This window comes from Schistocerca piceifrons, chromosome X (assembly GCF_021461385.2).
Source record: "Schistocerca piceifrons isolate TAMUIC-IGC-003096 chromosome X, iqSchPice1.1, whole genome shotgun sequence".
Lineage (NCBI taxonomy): Eukaryota > Metazoa > Arthropoda > Insecta > Orthoptera > Acrididae > Schistocerca > Schistocerca piceifrons.
Window position 1 is genome coordinate 532,630,038 of NC_060149.1, and position 20,775 is coordinate 532,650,812.

A 20,775-nucleotide genomic window follows, 5' to 3' on the forward strand; every position below is an offset into this window, starting at 1 on the left:
ATGTGAGTGGCTGCAAGTTGGCAGGGCTGTGGCACCAAGTCCCGTGAAAGGCTTAGTGCTGGCAGCAGGTGCAGCCCAATCTGGAACCCGTGGCTGCTGCCGGCAGTGCCCAGTTCTCTCTCTGACGATGTGGCGGTGCTGCTGGCTTCCAGCAAAAAATTATGCCTGCCTCAAAATCCATACTTATTTATGTGCCTCCGATGCCCATTTGCTTCACTAAAACCACGAGGGACCGATGATCTCGTAGTTTGGTCCCTTCTCCTGCCTTTAAACCAACCAACCAACTAAAACCATGTGCCTAGTCACATTGACATAACAAGAGACTCATCCTCGTGGAGTGACATCGCCCCACTTGCTGCACAGCTACTGCTGTCCAGTACTGTATACTGCTGAGGTCGGCTGTCCTCGCTTCGCAATCCACTGACATGTTTGTTATTGTGACCCACCTGTCGCCACACTGCAGCTGCTGACCTGTGGTTGTTAACACAGTGCTCTACAGCACTTCCATGCTACTTCTCCTAACATTTGTCAAGGAGTAATAGTTTTCTGCCCAAAGACTGAGTTGCAGCACTGCACTTGAGTGACTGAAAAATGAGAAAAGTAGGAAGTGTAGCTGCTCAAAGAAGTGGACATCAGCTTCCCTTTTTCTGTGAGAGACATGGCTCTACATAACAAGTTGAGTGAAAAGTGATGGTTCCCTGTCATATTCGTGTGTGGCTACAGCCTGAACATTGACGTGCTCAAACAGGCAAATGTTGCAGACACAACTCTCACAAGCATTCATAATTAGTCTTAACCATCTATTGTTCTCACTATTGATACCATATTGGATTACATCACACTAGAGGACGTTTGAATGAAAAACTGACTGCATACATTTTCATTTCACAATTTGTGGAAACATCTGTGGTGGTGGTGGTGGTGGTGGTGGTGGTGGTGGTCGTCGTCTTTCATCCCAAAGACTGGTTTCATAGTCCTCAGGAAATATAATGGCTGAAACTACCCCTGCCTTACTTTATTATAAGTCATTATCAATAACTGGATTCATTTCGGGAATTTGAACAACTGCTGCTTTAATTATTCTTGATCATTGTCATCAGTAGTAGTAGTAGTAGTAGTAATAGTAATAATAATAATAATAATAATAATAATGGTTGTAACTACACACCTATGAGATGTGATTAAACAAGATCGTGAATGATTTTAGTAGCATCTGCTTACAATACAACCATTTGATGTAATTTGTCCAATTACCTGAGCTGTCGAAAAAGACAACATCAAGTTGGAACACGCTCTGACTTTTCGACCAGCGTTCAGAGATGCTAGAGTTAGTTTGTTTTTACTGTCTCTATCATGCATCATGGATTTTGAATGATGCATCAACATTAAGTTCTATTTCAAGTTGCAAAAAAGTGCCAGTGAAACTTGTGAAATATTGAAATTCCTGTATGTTGATAACACTGTATCTCTGAAGACTGTTTACAAGTTGTATGAGTGATTTATAAGCGAAATGGGACGGCAGAAGATGAGCGACATTCAGCACATCCATTGACCTCAAAAACAGAAGAAAATGTGCAAAAAGTGGCAAAAATTGTTGGTTCAAACAGGCGAACAACTTTTTGAGCACTTACCAAAGAACTTAGCATCTTGTACGGTTCTGTCCAAAACATTTTAAGTGATAATTTGCAAATGAAACAAGTGGGTTCAAAATTGTTCCCAGACTTTTGAGTAATGAACACAAGGAAAATTGTGTGTCATTTTACACAGAGTTCAAGGATCATCTTCGTTAAGATTTGGACTTCGTGTTAAATTTGTAACTGGAGATAGAACTTGCTTCGATCTGTATGACCCTGAGACAAAAATTCAGAGTTCCCAATGTAAATCAAGTAAATCTCTGCACCCTAAAAAGGCACATCAGTCAAAATCGAATATCAGTGTCACACTTATTGCTTTGTTTGATATTAAGGGAGTAGTGCGATCAGAGTTTGTTCCAAAGGGAACAACTATAAACAATGAATTTTACAAAGGCATACTGCAATGTTTTTAAAACAGTGTACAAAGAAATAGACCAGAAAAATGGGTCAGTGGCTTGCTTCTGCATCAGGACAATGTTCTGTGATGCACTTCACTTTTTGATTCATGAGTTTTTGGACAGAAAACGAATTCCTGTGTATTCACATCTGTCTTACTCATCAGATTTAGCACCATGAGACTTCTGGCTCTTACCAAAAATTAAAACCGTACATAAACAAAAATGTTTGAACATCATTCCTGATATTGAGAGGTCCAAGACAGAGCAACTGAACATCCTTTCAAAAAGGCTTACAATCATGGATTCAATCTTGGGATAAGTGCATTGCCAGCTAGGGACAGTACATTAAAGGACATTAAATCAAATTCCATGTAAGCTTATTAGTTTTTTCCTAATAAAATTATTCGCCATGGTTTTTGATTACACCTCATATAGCAGATTGATGAGTTCAGTACAGCAACAGAAAACAGCATTCACATTAGCTTTTGAGTGCTAGCTCTTTTTCCCAGCAATAGTACACACATTCACACACACAGACACCCAAATGCACACTCCCGTGGCCATGCTAAGACTAAATATTGATACTTGATTATTGAAAGCAATTGCCTGAGCTGATGGGGTTGGGGAAGGGGTTAGGGAAGGAAGCAAGGAGGGGGTAGCAGGAAACGGGCATTTCTTTGGACTGGTGACTTCGTGGCTGTACAACGAGATGAAAATAGTATGGATGGTACAACAAAAAGAGATGTAGGAAGATGAAGGGGGGAAGGAGAGAAAGGTGAAGATGATGAGGGAGAAATCGAGTGGGGAGAGAAGGGAGAGGTGTTGAAGAGAGAGAGAGAGAGAGAGAGAGAGAGAGAGAGAGACCACATGGGGGTGGGGGAGGGGAGGGGAGGGTTAGAAGTAGTGCAAGAAAACAGTATGTGTTCTCAGTGCTGAAATTGTGATATGAACAGAAGAGAGAAGGGACAAGGGAAGGTGAGGCAGTGGGAGCAGGTTGGCGGATGTTTAGCCCTGGGGAATCACGAGACCACAGGATATGCTGGAGAGAGAACTACTATCCCATCTCTCCCTCCCCCTCTCTCTCCCTCGCCCCCTCTCTCCCTCGCCCCCTCTCTCCCTCGCCCCCTCTCTCCCTCGCCCCCTCTCTCCCTCGCCCCCTCTCTCCCTCGCCCCCTCTCTCCCTCGCCCCCCTCTCTCCCTCGCCCCCTCTCTCCCTCCCCCCTCTCTCCCTCCCCCTCTCTCCATCCCCCTCTCTCCCTCCCCCTCTCTCCCCATCTCTCCTTACTCTCTCCCTCCCCATCTCTCCTCCCTCCCCCCCTCTATGTCTCTCCCCCTTCCCTTTCCTCTTCCCCCCTCCCATTTCCCCCTCCCTCCCATTTCCCCCTCCCTCCCCCACCACCTCATCCCCTCCCTCTCCCCCTCCCTCCCCCACCTCCTCTCCCTCCCTCCTCTCCCCCTCTCTCCTCCCCCTCTCTCCTCCCCCCTCTCTCCTCCCCCTCTCTCCTCCCCCTCTCTCCTCCCCCCTCTCTCCTCCTCCCTCTCTCCTCCCCCCTCTCTCCTCACCCCTCTCTCCTCACCCCTCTCTCCTTCCCTCTCTCTCCTCACCCCTCTCTCCTTCCCTCTCTCTCCTCCCCCCTCTCTCCTCCCCCCTCTCTCCTCCCCTCTCGTCGACACCATACACACCTACATACCATACTGTTACTCGGCTTGCACTGGCATGGCTGTTTCATAACCAGCAATGAGCAATAAAGCCCTATAGGATTCACACATAGGATTTTTAGAGATGGATGTGGCTGGTCTTAATGTTTTATGTCAAGGTTGGAGCAGATTTCCACTTTGGCTCCTCCAGAGACCTAGCCTCTTTTTAGACTTGACTCATCTTAAGAAAGATAGTATGCCTTTTACATTCCAATCTCTGTTTTTTATCATTTTGGCTATGCATCACAGTTTCACAGTAGTTTACACTGATGGCTCCATACAAGGGAATGCCTTGGCTACTCTGTAGTGTTCCCTGGGCATGTCACAAGGATTCACATTCCTGAAGAGTATACCATTTTTGCAGTGGAGCTTCATGCGATCCCCAAGGCCCTGGAGCAGATGCATCGTATTCAGGGCAAACAGTTTCTCATCTGCTTCAATTCCCTTAGTGCCCTACAATCGTTACAGAACCTGTACCCAGCTGAGGAGTTGGTCTGACTGAAACGTAACCAACTGTACTTGCTCCAACAATGGGGTAAGCAGGTGTCATTCTGCTGTGTGCCAAGTCATGTAGGGTTGTGGGGAAATGAACAGGCCGATTGGGCTGCCAAGGAGGACTACGGAGGACAGGATGTGGCACAGTGTCCTATTCCCATGCAGCAGTCTTGTTTCTGCACTACACAGGAAGTGCATGCAATTGTGGGATGAGGAATGGCTGGCAGGAATAAGCTGCGGTTGGTGAAATCAACAACCCGGCCGTAGCATTCCTTCTGGCAGTTGCTCAGGCGGGGTGAAGTGACCCTCACATGGATTGCGTTCACATCTCCATCCGCCATATTTTAACAGAGTGCATTTAAACCCCGATGGGAATCTGCCCTCTATTTTAGCTGATGATGAGGCGAGTGTGACAAAGGTTTTAAAATTTTGTGATGTGTCTGGACTCTGGCCTAAACATCCCCCTCTTCCTTTCTCTCTTCACCCCTCCCCCTAAATGGTAATTAATTCCATGCATGAACTTTGGCCCTCCTTTCAACCTCTGATTGATTTCAACTGGGCTATCCTCTGTAGCAAGAGTGTTCAGGATGTGGCTAGTTGAGCAAGAGCAGAATGGGGCAGTCAGATGTCATTCCATAGTTCAGGGGAAGTGTGCAACGTGCAATGCCTTCAGAGGAATCACTACAGGTTCAGCATAGCCTTAGACACTAGCATATATATTTACAGCACCATGTTTGAAGTGGAATGTAGCTCTTTTTAAATGAATTAAAAGTAGCATGATGGCTGGGTTGTGAACTTGAAAGTGAAGTTCAGACGCAGCAGTATCAATTTACAATACACCAGTGCAGGATACTATTATATTTATGGTATCTAACAGTGTTTTGAGATCCTTAGTGTGCTTCAAAGCACTGAACAAAATGAAAAAAATTCAGTTTACAGCAGCATTACAGTATCTTCCATGCAATGGATTATGGGCATTTGGAAGGTGAAGAGTGAGAAGCAGAGGTGTAAAAATTGGTGTATTTGAAGTAAGTATTCATCTTTTGGGAGCAGAGAAATAAACATCTGAATAATTTTCCCCAACATTTTCACTATGAAAATATATTTTTGTTTTTGGGAGGAACAGTCGACAAACAAATAATCAATGCAAGTAAGTTACCACATTACTTTTCAGATTAACAAAGCACTGCAGTTTCACTGATAATGTCTCAGATAAGTCTGTGCTCCTTGCAAAAACTTTTGTTGCATTTCATCTGGTGTTGGATGATTGCACTGACATTTCTGACACTGCTCAATTGGGAATTTAAATTGCCAGAGCGGATGGTTATCTTCTCGTCACAGAAGATCCACTGCACTTGGTGCCAGTGCAAGACCCTACAATGGGCAGATATTCTTGCCTGTCTTCAACTGTGTGTTGACAACATGTGCCTGGAATCGAAAAATTTCACTTTTGTGCTTACACGAAGCATAGTGGCAATGATTAGCTGTGTGGCACCTTTACAAGAGATGCTAAAATTGTTACCCATTCCACATCAGATTTTTGCTTTCTTTGCATTCTCCACCAAGAGAATGTATGTGCTAAGAGTGTGAACATGACAGAAGTGATAAGTGTGGTGAGTCGTACAACAATTTCATTTGCAGCCATGTGTAGATTTGACATTCCTCTGAGACATTATGCACTATATGAATATTTTGAATTGAGCATTGCATGATAAAAACATGTTAATTTCTGAGATGGATGACTGCACACAGAGCTTTAAGATGAAACACTTACTGGAATAGACAGCTAGGAAATGGGATCACTGCATATTTCTCCGAGTTGTCTTTAACAGTGCTAGGAGAGCAGACTTTCGAATAGTATCAAAATATACTGGGCATCTCCACAAATATGAGATTCCCTTTTAGGATTTTGAAAAGTTTAATGTCTTTTTCACTTCCCTTTTCAGTTGATGTTAACAATATGAAAACTGGATTGCAAATAGAATTTACAGTTCTACAGTGCGACAGGCAGTTGGGTGATAAGCACCCTAACAAAATTAGTCTCTCAGACTTTTATAAGAATTTTCCTTTGCGTAAATTTGTATGATGTTACAAGTCTGCAACTACAATTGTGTTGATGTCTAGATCCACATACACTGATGGGAAAAAAAAAAATCACAATACCAAGGAGGCATTGTAAGAGATGTGGTGGTCACAAGAATGTATGGTCGCAAGAAGACCAGGCTCTATACAGTCGCATGGCACTACTGAGAGGGAAGACTTGTCAGTAATGTGGCCACTGTACATGGTTGCTGCCTATGGTGATCACAAGAATGTAGGATCGCAAGAAGACTAGGCTCCATAAGCCCGTGTCTACCAAGAAGGAAGAGCGTTGTGTTTGGCATACGGCTCTGGCGCATCATACTGCATCTGCAGCAGTTTGAGCAACAGTTGGCACCACAGTGACAGATCAAACTGTTTCAAGTTGGTTACTTCAAGGACAACTTCAAGTTGGAAGCCCTGTAGTTTGTATTCCACTGACCCCAAATCACTGCCAGTGGTGTCAAGCAAGGGCTCATATTAGGGGAATTAGAGATCTGTTGTGCTTTCTGTCTCGGTGCCAGTCCTGGTCGTGTGTTGGTTAGGAGGAGACCAGTTGAGGAACTGCAGCCAACCTGTCTGTACACTGGGCCTACACCTGGAGTTACGGTCTTGGGTGCAACTTTGTATGACAGCAGGAGCACTCTCATGGTTGTTTGATGCACCCTGACTGCAAATTTGTATCTCAGTCTGATGATTTGATCTCTTGTGCTGCCATTCATGAACAGCATTCCAGGGGTGTTTTACAACAGGATAACGCATGCCCACATACTGCTATTGTAACCCAACATGCTGTTCAGAGTGTCGACAGGTTGCTTTGGCCTGCTCTATCACCAGACCTGTCTCCAATTGAGCACATATAGGACATCATCAGATGACAACTCCAGTGTTATCCACAAACAGCATTAACTGTTTGTGTATCGAGTGACCAAGTGGAAGAAGCATGGAACCCCATCACACAAACTGATGTCCGGCACCTGTCCAACACAATACACGCACGTTTGCATGCTTGCATTCAACATTTTGGTGGTTATACCAGTTATTAATGTATCATCATTTCACATTTCCAGTGGCTATTCTCATGCTTATGTTAACCAGTGAGCTTGCCAAAATAATCACATAAATATTTTACACAAACAAATGTACTCCCAAAATTTGATTAGTCTGGGTTAATTATCTTTTGGTTTTGTAATTTTTTTCCGTCGGTGTATTTATGCGAGCAACTTTTTTCTGCAATGAAGAGAATGAATTCTGCCCAGAGAAGCTCAATGACAGACTTCAACTTAAAAGTTTGTCTTCAGATTAGCAGTGCCCGAAAAGTGGTACCAGACATTGATGCTTTGGTGGTAAGCAAAATAAATAGTATTCATGAACATCCTGTGTTTTTACAGTGAGGTGACAATAGTCATGGGATACCTCCTAATATCGTTTTAGACCTCCTTTTGCCTGGCATGGACTCAACAAGTCATTGGAAGTCCCCTGCAGAAATATTGAGCTATGCTGCCTCTATAGCCATCCATAACTGGGAAAGTGTTGTTGGTACAGGATTTTGTGGATGAACTGACCTCTCGATTATATCCCATGAATGGTTGATGGGATTCGTGTTTGGTGATGTGGGTGGCCAAATCATTTGCTCGAATTGTCCAGAATGTTCTTAAAACCAATTGCGAAAAGTTGTGGCCCAGTGGCATGACACGATTTGGGAGCATGAAGTCCACAAATGGCTGCAAATGATCTTCAAGTAGCCAAACACAACCATTTCCAGTCAATGATCTATTCCGTTGGACCAGAGGACCCAGTCCATTCCATGTAAACACAGCCCACACCATTATGGAGCCACCACCAGCTCGCACAGTGTCTGGTTGACAACTTCGGTCCATGGCTTCATGGGGTCTGCACCACACTCGAACCCTACTATCAGCTCTTATCAACTGAAATTAGAACTCACCTGACCAAGCCATAGTTTTCCAGTCATCTATGGCCCAACCGATATGGTCACAAGCCCAGGAGAGGTGTTGCAGGCTATGCTGTGCTGTTGGCAAAGCTACTCACATTGCTCAGCTGCTGCCATAGCTCATTAACACCAAATTTTGCAGTATTGTCCTAATTAGTAAGTTCGTCGTATGTCCCACATTGATTTTTGTGATTATTTCAAGCAGTGCTGCTTGTCTGTTAACACTGACAACTCTACACGAATGACACTGCTATTGATCGGTAAAGTGTAGGCCTTGGGACACTGTGATGTCTGTGGTGAAAGGTAATGCCTGAAATTTGGTATTCTCAGCACTCTCATGACGCTGTGGCTCTTGTGATATTGAATTCCCTAACAATTTCTGAACTGGAATGTCCCATGTCTCTAGCGCCAATTATCATTCCAAATCAAAGAATGTTAATTCCCACCACTTGGCCATAATCACCTCAGAAACCTTTTCACATAAATCAACTGAGTGCAAATGACCCACCAATGCACTGACCCTTTATACCTTGTGTACATGATATTACTGCCATTTGTATATGTACATATCGCTATCCCATGATGTTTGTCACCTCATTCTGTGTTTCACATTTAAATAAAGTACTGACTAAATGTTCATTTGTAAATCTGAAGTCTGTCCTGAAACAGCATTCATTATATAAGTCTGCATCAGTCATGAGAAATACCATGTTTCATACTTAGCTACCCCATGTTCTTGGCTTCACCAAACATTAAGAGAGATGTGTCATATGACTGTCATTTCTCATTAATACAAGTCTTAGAAAATAAATTTGCTATGTAATTCATTAAGGAGCTACGATGAAGCAGTCCATCTCTATGTAACATGACATTACCAGCCCTAGAATTAAAACTTCTTGTGGAGCTATCTTGTTCCAGTCCCTCCCTACCCTTCAGCACTCATCTAGGTGAATACTGGGCTGATACCTACATCCAGCCTCAGTTACACAATCTGCAAACATTTCAAACACATTCTCTCAGTTTCATGTGGAATAACGCTAGACACAGATAGATGAGGTACACAAATAATGCTAGACACAGACAGATGGGGGTACACAAATTCCATCTGGGAAGGAATTGGGAGAGGACAAAAGATAGAAAGAGGGCATCTGGTCACCTTCTACCACTAACATTGCCAAATCCAGACTGACATGCTGACTCCATGAAGGTGTAAGATAAGGCCAGGAAAAAGAAGGAAGCATACTGGAGAAGAAGTCCTTGGGCAACAGACAAGATATTAAAGTTTATTGATGGAATGAGAAAATGTAAAAATGCAGCAACAAAGAAAATGGGTACTTAAGAAATGAGCTTGACAGAGTGCTGTGTGGTAAAGCAGGAGCAACTAGAGGAGAAATGCAAAGTTATAGAGGGATTTAAGACTATAAGAAAGACAAATGACACTTACAAGCAAATAAAGAAACCTTTGGAGGAAAGAGAAGCTAGTGTATGAACATCAAGAACTTTGATGGAAAGCCAGTGCTAAACAGAGAAGAGAAGACTAAAATATGGAAGGAATTTATAGAAGTTTTATGCAAGGAAAGTAAACATGAAGGAAACTATTATGGAAAGGGAGAAGAGAGTGGATGTTCATGGGTTTGGTGATGCAATAAATGTGTGAAAAATTTGATGGAGTACTGAAAAATTTAAGTTGAAACAAGACACATGGAATAGACATTCTCTCAGAGTTACTAAGATTGTTGGGAGACCAATCATGGCAACATTTTGCACCAGGTATGAAATACCCTCAGAGTTCAAGGAGATGGGTACTGACAAATGTGAGTATTGCCAAATTATAAGTTTAAGTCATGGTTGCAAAACATTAACATGAATTATCTAGACAAGATTCAGACCACTGGATGGATCTGATGTAAGGGAATATCAATTTGGATTCCAAAGAAAAACAAGAACATATGAAGCAACTGCAATATCACATCTTATCTTAGAAGAAAGGCACACCAACATTTATAGCATCTGTAGATTTAGAAAGAAAATGTTTGATGAGTTAAATGGGATATAGTCCTTGGAATTCTGAAGTTATAGAGGATCAGAGACTAAACATTTATTTACATTTTTTACAGCAACCAGGCTGCACTTATGAGTTGCACTTATGAGTTGAGTGCCATGAAAAGGAGGCAACAATTGAGACAGGATTGTAACTTATTTCCTATGCTGTTAAATGCATATATAGAGCAAGTAATAAAGTTAAATTATGAAAAAAAGTTGGAAGGAGAGTTAAAAGCTCTGTTGGAAGAAGGTGCTGTGTTATCCTGACAGAAAGCAAAGAACTTGGAAGATCAGTTGAACAGAATAAGTATTGTCTTGAAAAGGTGTAAAATGAAGCCAAAAATGTAGTACATAGTAATGGGGTTTGGTGATGCTGGAGGAATTTGGAAATTAGATGCTAGAAACAGTAGACAAGTTTTGCTCTCTGGGCAGTAAAAAGACTGCTAATGGCACACTACAGAGGCATGCTGAATATAAAATTCAGACTGAAATAGTAATAAAATCTTCACTGAAAAGGAGAAACAGATTAGTTTTCAAAATTAATTTAGGTACCATAAATTGCAGAAATTAAAGGTAAAAGAAATTACAGAATGGCTGGTCATCCAGTAGTACTGATAGACTCATTTAAAAGAGGACTAAACTATTCAGAACTGTAAGTTCCTTCTTTAGGGAGGAAAAGGAGACAGGTTTGGGAAAAAGGGGCAGGTCACTCAGACTCCAGGTTCAGATTTTTTGACTTCAGGTTCTGCAATTTGTGCTGTCCAAATAAAAAGTAGTAGAAGCAATGCATTTTCTGAAATCTGTGACATTGTATAAAGCTAGGTTTCAGGTAGAAAGGAGCAGACACTGAAGTAGCTGGATGTGCCCTATGGTCTACAGTCGTTGCTTGAGCTTGCTCAGTTGACTATTCCTAACGAGGTTTTAGCCAGAGCACTGAAGTCACAGAAACCAGCATGTGATAGTAGTGTTCACCCCCCACCCCACCCCCCCCTTCACCCCCATCCCCACCCCCGCCCCCACCCTTCCCTACCCTGTAGGAATCTGTGTACCTGTTCTGCCTGCATCTAGTGTATGGTCAAATGTGACATTGTTTTTCAAGGCACTTGCACAACATATAACAGAGGCATAAACTGGGAATCAGCCCAAATTTACCAAAGTGGGTAATGGCCGGCACACCAGCCCCCTTCATTAATCTGCGAGGTGGATTCAGTCCAGGGCCAGTGTGCCTCCCCATGTCGTGGGAGTGGGTGCTATAATGTGCTCAGCTGTCAGGATGGGTGGACATGTTAATTTTGAGAGTTTAATTAAGAATATAGAGGTACACCAAATTGATTTATTTATTTGTTGAAAAGTTTATATCTCTTTATTTTAATAGTCTTAACATATACATACCTGAAGCAGACAGAATATGTATCATCATAAGAAATGGTAAATTAATTATTGTTATATTAGGTAAGTTAATTAAAATTACGTTCAAAATTATAGTGTTGTGAGTAAAATTTGTGTGCCATTTGACATAAATTGGTTTTCATAAATTCAACAACTGGATAAAAAAATGTTGGAGCCATATACTGCTGACATTCTTTGTGAAAGAGTTTTTATTTTTTACAAAGCAAGAGAATAAATTGTAAAATATGCTGTCCATATTTCTCATTTCTATCATGGTATGTACTCAGTCTCTTGAATGTCAGATTGATAGGATTTAACCAGGAGGACAAAAAACTGCAGTCTTAATGCTCTGTTGCCTGCACTGAAACTATGTTTATTGTGCAGTGTCTCTCCCTGTCATTTTAGTAAAGCCAGTCAGCACCCTTGACGAGTAGAAGACCCTTTACAAAGTCTTTGTTAGACACAGTCTCTTCAGGAATGAATGACCCAAATATTTTGTGTCTTTTGGCCTCCACTGCTTCGCATTGGAAGATTAAATGAGGAGCAGTTTCATCCCCCACACCACATAGTCTGTCCTTAGGAGCTTCTTTCTCTATACCCATCATGTGCAGGTATTTCCTGGAGTTCCTATAGCCTGTCACTAGACCTACCATGAGTTTAATCTGCCTCTTGTTGTAACCTAAGATTGCAGAACTTTCAGCATCATTAGCTAGTCATGTTTTTGTCTTCAGATCTTAGCCCAATAATTATGTGTGCTACCTCCTGATCCAGCTTTCACAATTTAGCTTTCACAAACTATGGATAAAGAACAACAGGCAAATTCCACATTTCTTGATTTCTGAAAAGCATTTGACATGCTACCCCACAGCAGACTGTTGATGCATGTACAAGCATATGGAATAGATTCCCAGATATTTGAGTGGCTCAAAGACTTAAGTAATAGAACCAGTATGATGTCCTCAGCTGTGAGTGTTCATCAGAGACAAGGGTATCGTCAGGAGTGGCCCAGGGAAGTGTGATAGGACCGCTATTATTTTCTATACACATAAATGATCTGGCAGTTCGGGGTGGGCAGCAATCTATAGATGTTTGCTGATGATGCTGTGATGTACAGAATGGTGTCAATTATGAGTGACTGTAGGATGATACAAGATGATTTAGACAAGATTTCTATTTGATGTGATGAATGGCAAACAGCTCCGAATGTATAAAAATGTAAGTTAATGCTGATGAGTAGCAAAACTAAACCCCTAATATTTGAATACAGCATTAATATTATCTTGCTTGGCAAGTCACATTGTTTAAATATCTTGATGTAATGTTGCAAAGCAATATGAAATGGACCGAGGATGTGAGGAGTGTGGTAGAGAAGGCAAATGGTCGACTTTGGTTTATTGCAAGAATTTTCAAAAAGTATCATTATCTGTAACGGAGATGGGATATACAATGCTAGTGCAATCCGTTCTTGAGTACTGCTTGAGTGTTTAGGATCTGCACCAGGACAGATTAAAAGAAGACATTGAAACACTACAGAGGCATGCTATAAATTTGTTACCAGTACATCTGAACAACAGGTAAGTGTTACAGAGATGTTTTGGGAATTTAAATGGGAATCCATGGAGGGAAGGTGACATTCTTTTTGAGGAACACTAACGAGAAAGTTTAGAGAACTGGCCAAACTATTATACTGCCACCAACATACATTACACATGAGGACCACAGAGATAAGATATAAGAAATTAAGGCTAATAAAGAGGCATATAGACAGTTATTTTTCCCTCCCTCTATTTGTGACTGGGACAGGAAAGGAAATTCCTAGTAGTGGTACAGGTACCATCCACCAAGCACCATATGGTGGCTTGTGCAGTATGTATGTAGATGTAGACAAGACATGGAGTTTTATACGTACTTTGGAACATCAGTCTGTCTGCCTTCCTGCCAAAATTGTGAAGCCATTCTAGAATTTGTGGCTCTTCATCCATTATGGCCTGCTTACAAACTGTTATAACACTGAACTATGATATACAGTTGCATCTTTGTAGGAATTACTACTTTGTTGTACAAGGGAATCTTGTGGTACAGACTTCCATCCTCTGGAAGGAAATCTGGATGGGAAGTGTACTGTTGACATTCTGCATCTCTCTCTTTTGCTTCTCTCAGTTCTTCTAATATAACATCATCTATCTGAACCACTCTAACCTTTTGACTTGATGCATCAGCTTGAATCCATCTGAACTGATAATATGTCCCGGGTATTGAACTAGAAACTGTGCAAAAGAAAACTTCTCTATCTTTTAACTTAAATGTGCATCTAAATAATACTTTCTACAGTTTCTTCACATGTTTCTCTATAGTCCTCAAAATTATTTGACATTGCTTAAATACATTAAACACATGGTAGGCTTCAGTCATCTCAACAACAGGTCAGTGAAACTTTGGAAAGTAGCAGGAGCATTTCTAAGGCCAAAAGGAATGTGTAAAATCTCATACAACCCTGACAGATACCACAAATGTGGTTTCTTGGTTAGTCTTGTGGCACAACAATAATTTGGGGGTAACCACAACACATAGACAATAGACATAGACATATAGACAGTAGGTTTTTTTCCCCCATTGATTGACTTTTTGGGTATCACAATGGTAGGTAATGGCCAAGGACTTGCAGATGGTTGAATTACCCCTGGAGCCAATTGTTTTTGTACAGTATCCTCAACAATGGATTTTAGGTTGAATTGGAGTCTGCAATTGGTCCAGTGTCTCCCTTTGTAATTTTATGTTGTACAAGGTCAGTTGCTGGCAAATACTGCTGTTATTCGAATACCAAGCATATTTCTCTAATATTTGGTAAAAAAAGATTTTGGTCTGACTCAGAAACATGTGCTGACTACTCATATAATTGATTTATAACCAAGCATGCAGCTGCCCAAAGTTTCCTTGCATGCAGTTGCTTCTCTTACATTTAAACTGTTTTTCACACTGAAATCCTTTCTCCACAGCATCCTGACCACTAGCAAGTATTTTTCCTCATGGAATCTCAATATCTCTTTGCCCACAATTATCAATACATACTGGAACACAAAACTTCTTTCCCACTATCTCCATTTTATTAACATTTCTTTTCATGTGAATTTGCAACCTGTCAAGAACATTGCAAATCAGTCAGAAGTCCAGTCTTGGTAGCATTAGATTTTGACATCTGTCCAGAAACATATCCTACCCCACCACTGATTGTAACACAGGTGTGTTGCTTTTAATGCCCATGTGTATGAATCCATTGGAGCTTGTGGAAGAGGCCTCACTACCTGTCCATTGAGTAGCTCATTTAGCTCAGGCATGAGGAATACCATACTGGTAGTATGGTTGCTGTGGAAGTTGGGGAAACTTCACCAATTTGGGGAGCTGATGTCCGGGCAGCCACCATCCTCTGAGGGACTTTGGCTGCCTACAATCTGGCTCAGGCAGGTGTGCCTTTGTGGCCTCCTAGCCACCTAAATTTCATTGGTTACCATCCTGGTCTACCATAGGGAATGACCAAGGCACTGCTGCTTGGCATCAGGACATCTATGTCAGCTGTCACACTCAAGCCCAAAACATGGGGACAATGAATATGTGGGTGGGTAACAGCTGGTAAAACTACAAAGGACCTGTGTGCACTGTGCTCATTCTTTGCCCTCTGGTGTCCCACACAGCACTTTGGCAGCAGCCAGTTGCAGTCTAGAGCAACAGATGTCACAGGCAACATTGGGGCACTTGCATTCCACCATTAACATACAACTGCATGTACACAGTGGGTCCCTTACACAGGCTGGAATGCTGTATAAGGATGCCTGAGAAAACACGTATTAATACTACCACTGTTTAACTGTATGCCCCAGTGTGAATCTTCCCTCTCCTTCACCATTCCTCTCACCAATTCTGACATGTGCCAGCCTGGAATAGGTCATGTCATTACCGCTAGAGTCAATAAGTGGTTGTTACTCTTCCTGACACAATGCATTATGTCTCAAGAAGTGTTGGAAAAACTAATTTATAAAGTTTTTTTTAGTACTGAGTGCATTAGTTATTTATTCGTGCTTCTGGTATTGATTACAGTATGAGGTAAAGTATATCAAATGGTAGAAACACATGCTAACTACTACAGAGTCTGTTGCTGCTCTAACAGAGCAGGTTCATGTATTAATGAATGAAAATTCTTGGCAGAAGCAGGAGCATGAGGAACTCATTCATAGATCTGAGGCTTTGAAAGTTATTCAAGTTCAGCCACTCATTCAGTCATCCTAGCCAGAGAGAGGTCATAGGTCACCATCACCAATGACCATTCACAGTTGTGACAGACCACAATTTTCAGTGCTGGCTGGCTTGCTTGAAGGATTTGTCAGTTTCACTGTTTACAGGGGCACTGAGGGTTCAGAAGTGAAATGTCACAGTGATATACAAATACACAGTCAAACTCAAGGACGTTGACTACTTTTTAAGGACTTCTTTGTTGGAACACAGCAGTGTGGATGAAATCTCGGTCACTGCAGTGTTAAATGACTTTACTTCTGAACAGAGGGAAGAGCCAGCTCTACTGAAAAGCACAAAGCTTTGAAGGAGGAAGAACTGACCACAAATGAATTCCAATCAGTAAACAGAATATTGTATAAGAGAAATTATGATACAATGGGAAGAAATGATTGTTCATCATCCCAGCTTACCTATGACCAGTTGGTCTGAAGTAGTACCAAAATGCTCCAATACTTGATCATCTGAGATTCATGAACACACTGTACAAAATCAGTTGTAGGTATCACTGGCCAGGTATGTACTGTTTCATTAGATACTATGTGAGCCACTGTAAGGAATGGCAGTGATAGCTAGTAGCGGAGATAATTTCATATTGTGATATCACAGCAGAATGGCCTCACAGAATGCTTTAATAAGAACCTTGTAGATATACTCTTGATGCACAGTGATGTCACACAGAGAGACTGGAATGCAATATTGCTTCTCATGACACTTCCATACAACATAGCAAAACCAAACACTACAGACTTCACACCATACTTTCTGCTCCATGGTCACAGGGCCAAAATGACAGTGGGCACTGTTCCCTTTTAAACTGTACAATACTCAGAATGACTGCATGAAACACCTAATCACTGGAACTGAGGAAGAAAGGCAGCCAGCAGGCATATGGACTCCAGATGCTCAGGTGAAAGACTGAGAGCACTATAATGCCAAGCACTGGCCAGTGATACAAAGCGGAGGAGAGGAGAGGAGAGTAGTGTTTAAAGCCCCGTTGAAAAGGAGGTCATTTGAGATGGAGCACAAGCTTGGATTAGGGAGGGATAGGGAAGGAAACTGCCCATTCCATTTCAGAGGAACCATCCCAGCATTTTCCTGAAGTGATTTAGGGAAATCACAGCTCAGTATGGCCAGATGCAAGTTTGAACTGGCAATTTTTGTATAAATAGCAGCACCCTCTGTCCAGGAGGCTGTTCTGTTCTGCCTGTATGCTAGTGTCCATTATAAATGTGCTTTCAGTGCTAAGTGCTGTATTTCTTTGATGATCATTTTTCAGATTTGGATTTGATTGTGTTTGAGACATGACAGTAGTTCATCTCCCGTGTTTCAATGCAGTTACATTATATTACATTAGTCATATTGCTTGGATCCTCCAGAGAGCAGTCTTTATGATGTGAAAATATGTCAAAGATGTACAGTATTTTAATTTGACTTAAAGTGCAATACAGTGGCATGACTCTACATTACTAAAGACTGTCACATTACAGTGCCAATTTTAATTATGAAATAAACTAAAACAATAATTTTAAGAATTTATGTTAAGATGCTCTTCAATAGAATAGAAGCAGTTGCCCAGCATGAGGTCCTTTGATTCAGTCTTAAACTTTATCACATTCTCTACCTGACATTTAATGTGGTCTGGCAGTTTGTTAACTACATGTGTATGCATTCATTTGACTTGTTTCTGTACTGATGTTAACTTCTTGAAATCTTTGTAGGTGTTTTTGGCAGTAGTGCCGTATTCATTCTGGTTTTTGAGGAAAGAAATATTTGGTAATTTAATGATGTTATAGAAGTAACACCAAATAAATTCTGTCAATACACTTCTGTATTCTGAAAATACAAACCTTGTAAGTTGATTTTCTCCAGAAAATGATTCCATAACTTGTTGTTGTTGTTGTTGATGTGGTCTTCAGTCCAGAGACTGGTTTGATGCAGCTCTCCATGCTAGGCTATCCTGTGCAAGGTTCTTCATCTCCCAATACCTACTGCAACCTACATCCTTCTGAATCTGTTTAGTGTATTCATCTCTTGGTCTCCCTCTACAATTTTTACTCTCCACGCTGCCCTCCAATACTAAAGTGGTGATCCCTTGATGCCTCAGAACATGTCCTACCAACCGGTCCCTTCTTCTTGTCAAGTTGTGCCACAAACTCCTCTTCTCCCCAATTCTATTCAATACCTCCTCATTAGGTTTGTGATCTACCCATCTAATCTTCAGCATTCTTCTGTAGCACCACATTTTGAAAGCTTCTATTCTCTTCTTGTCCAAACTATTTATCGTCCATGTTTCACTTCCATACATGGCTACACTCCATACAAATACTTTCAGAAAGGACTTCCTGACACTTAAATCTATACTCGATGCTAACAAATTTCTCTTCTTCAGAAACGCTTTCCTTGCCATTGCCAGTCTACATTTTATATCCTCTCTACTTCGACCATCATCAGTTATTTTACTCCCCAAATAGCAAAACTCCTTTACTACTTTAAGTGTCTCATTTCCTAATCTAATTCCCTCAGCATCACCCGACTTAATTCGACTACATTCCATTATCCTCGTGTTGCTTTTGTTGATGTTCATCTTATATCCTCCTTTCAAGACACTGTCCATTCCGTTCAACAGCTCTTCCAAGTCCTTTGCTGTCTCTGACAGAATTACAATGTCATCGGCGAACCTCAAGGTTTTAATTTCTTCTCCATGGATTTTGATTCCAACTGCGAATTTTTCTTTTGTTCCCTTTACTGCTTGCTCAATATACAGATTGAATAACATCAGGGTTAGGCTATAACCCTGTCTCACTCCCTTCCCAACCACTGCTTCCCTTTCATGCCCCTCGACTCTTATAACTGCCATCTGGTTTCTGTACAAATTGTAAATAGCCTTTCGCTCTCTGTATTTTACCCCTGCCACCTTCAGAATTTGAAAGAGGTTATTCCAGTCAACATTGTCAAAAGCTTTCTCTAAGTCTACAAATGCTAGAAATACAGGTTTGCCTTTCCTTAATCTATTTTCTAAGATAAGTCGTAGGGTCAGTATTGCCTCACGTGTTCCAACATTTCTATGGAATCCAAACTGATCTTCCCTGAGGTCAGCTTCTACCAGTTTTTTCATTTGTCTGTAAAGAATTTTTGTTAGTATTTTGCAGCCATGGCTTATTAAACTGATAATTCAGTAGTTTTCACATCTGTCAACACCTGCTTTCTTTGGGATTGGAATTATTATATTCTTCTTGAAGTCTGAGGGCATTTTGCCTGTCTCATACATCTTGCTCACTAGATGGTAGAGTTTTGTTAGGCCTGGCTCTCCAAAGGCTGTCAGTAGTTCTAATGGAATATTGTCTATTCCTGGGGCCTTGTTTCGACTCAGGTCTTTCAGTGCTTTGTCAAACTCTTCACGCAGTATCTTATCTCCCATTTCATCTTCATCTACATTCTCTTCCAATTCTACAATATTCTCCTCAAGAACATTGTCCTTGTATAGACCCTCTATATACTCCTTCCACCTTTCTGCTTTCCCTTCTTTGCTTAGAACTGGTTTTCCATCTGAGCTCTTGATATTCATACAACTGGATCTCTATTCTCCAAAGCTCTCTTTAATTTTCCTGTAGGCAGTATCTATCTTACCCCTAGTGATATGTGCCTCTACATCCTTACATTTGTCCTCTAGCCATCCATGCTAAGCCATTTTGCACTTCCTGTCGATCTCATTTTTGAGACGTTTGTATTTCTTTTTGCCTGCTTCATTTACTGCATTTTTATATTTTCTCCTTTCATCAATTAAATTCAATATCTCTTCTGTTACCCAAGGATTTCTATTAGCCCTCGTCTCTTTACCTACTTGATCCTCTGCTACCTTCACTATTTTGTCTCTCAAAGCTACCTGTTCTTCTTCTACTGTATTTCTTTCCCCCATTCTTGTCAATCGTTCCATAATGCTCTCCCTGAAGTTCTCTACAACCTCTGGTTCTTTCAGTTTATCCAGGTCCCATCTTCTTAAATTCCCACCTTTTTGCAGTTTCTTCAGTTTTAATCTACAGTTCATAACCAATAGATTGTGGTCAGAGTCCACATCTGCCCCTCTAAATGTCTTACAATTTAAAATGTGGTTCCTGAATCTCTATCTTACCATTATATAATCTATCTGATACCTTCTAGTATCTCCAGATTTCTTCCATGTATACAACCTTCTTTCATGATTCTTGAACCAAGTGTTAGCTATGATTAAGTTATGTTCTGTGAAAAATTCTACCAAGCGGCTTCCTCTTTCATTCCTTACTCCCATACCATATTCATTTACTACATTTCCTTCTCTCCCTTTTCCTACTATTGAATTCCAGTCACCCATGACTACTAAATTTTCGCCTCCCTTCACTATCTGAATAATTTCTTTTATCTCATCATACATTTCATCAATCTCTTCGTCATCTGCAGAGCTATTTGGCATATAAACTTGTACTACTGTGGTAGGTGTGGGCTTCATATCTATCTTGGCCACAATAATGCATTCACTATGCTGTTTGTAGTAGCTTACCCACAATCCTATTTTCCTATTCATTATTAAACCTACTCCTGCATTACCCCTATTTGATTTTGTATTTATAACCCCGTATTCACCTGACCAGAAGTCTTGTTCCTCCTGCCATCGAACTTCACTAATTCCCCCTATATCTAACTTTAACTTATCCATTTCCCTTTTTAAATTTTCTAACCTACCTACCCAATTAAGGGATCTGACATTCCACGCTTCGATCTGTAGAACTCCAGTTTTCTTTCTTCTGATAACAGCGTCCTCCTG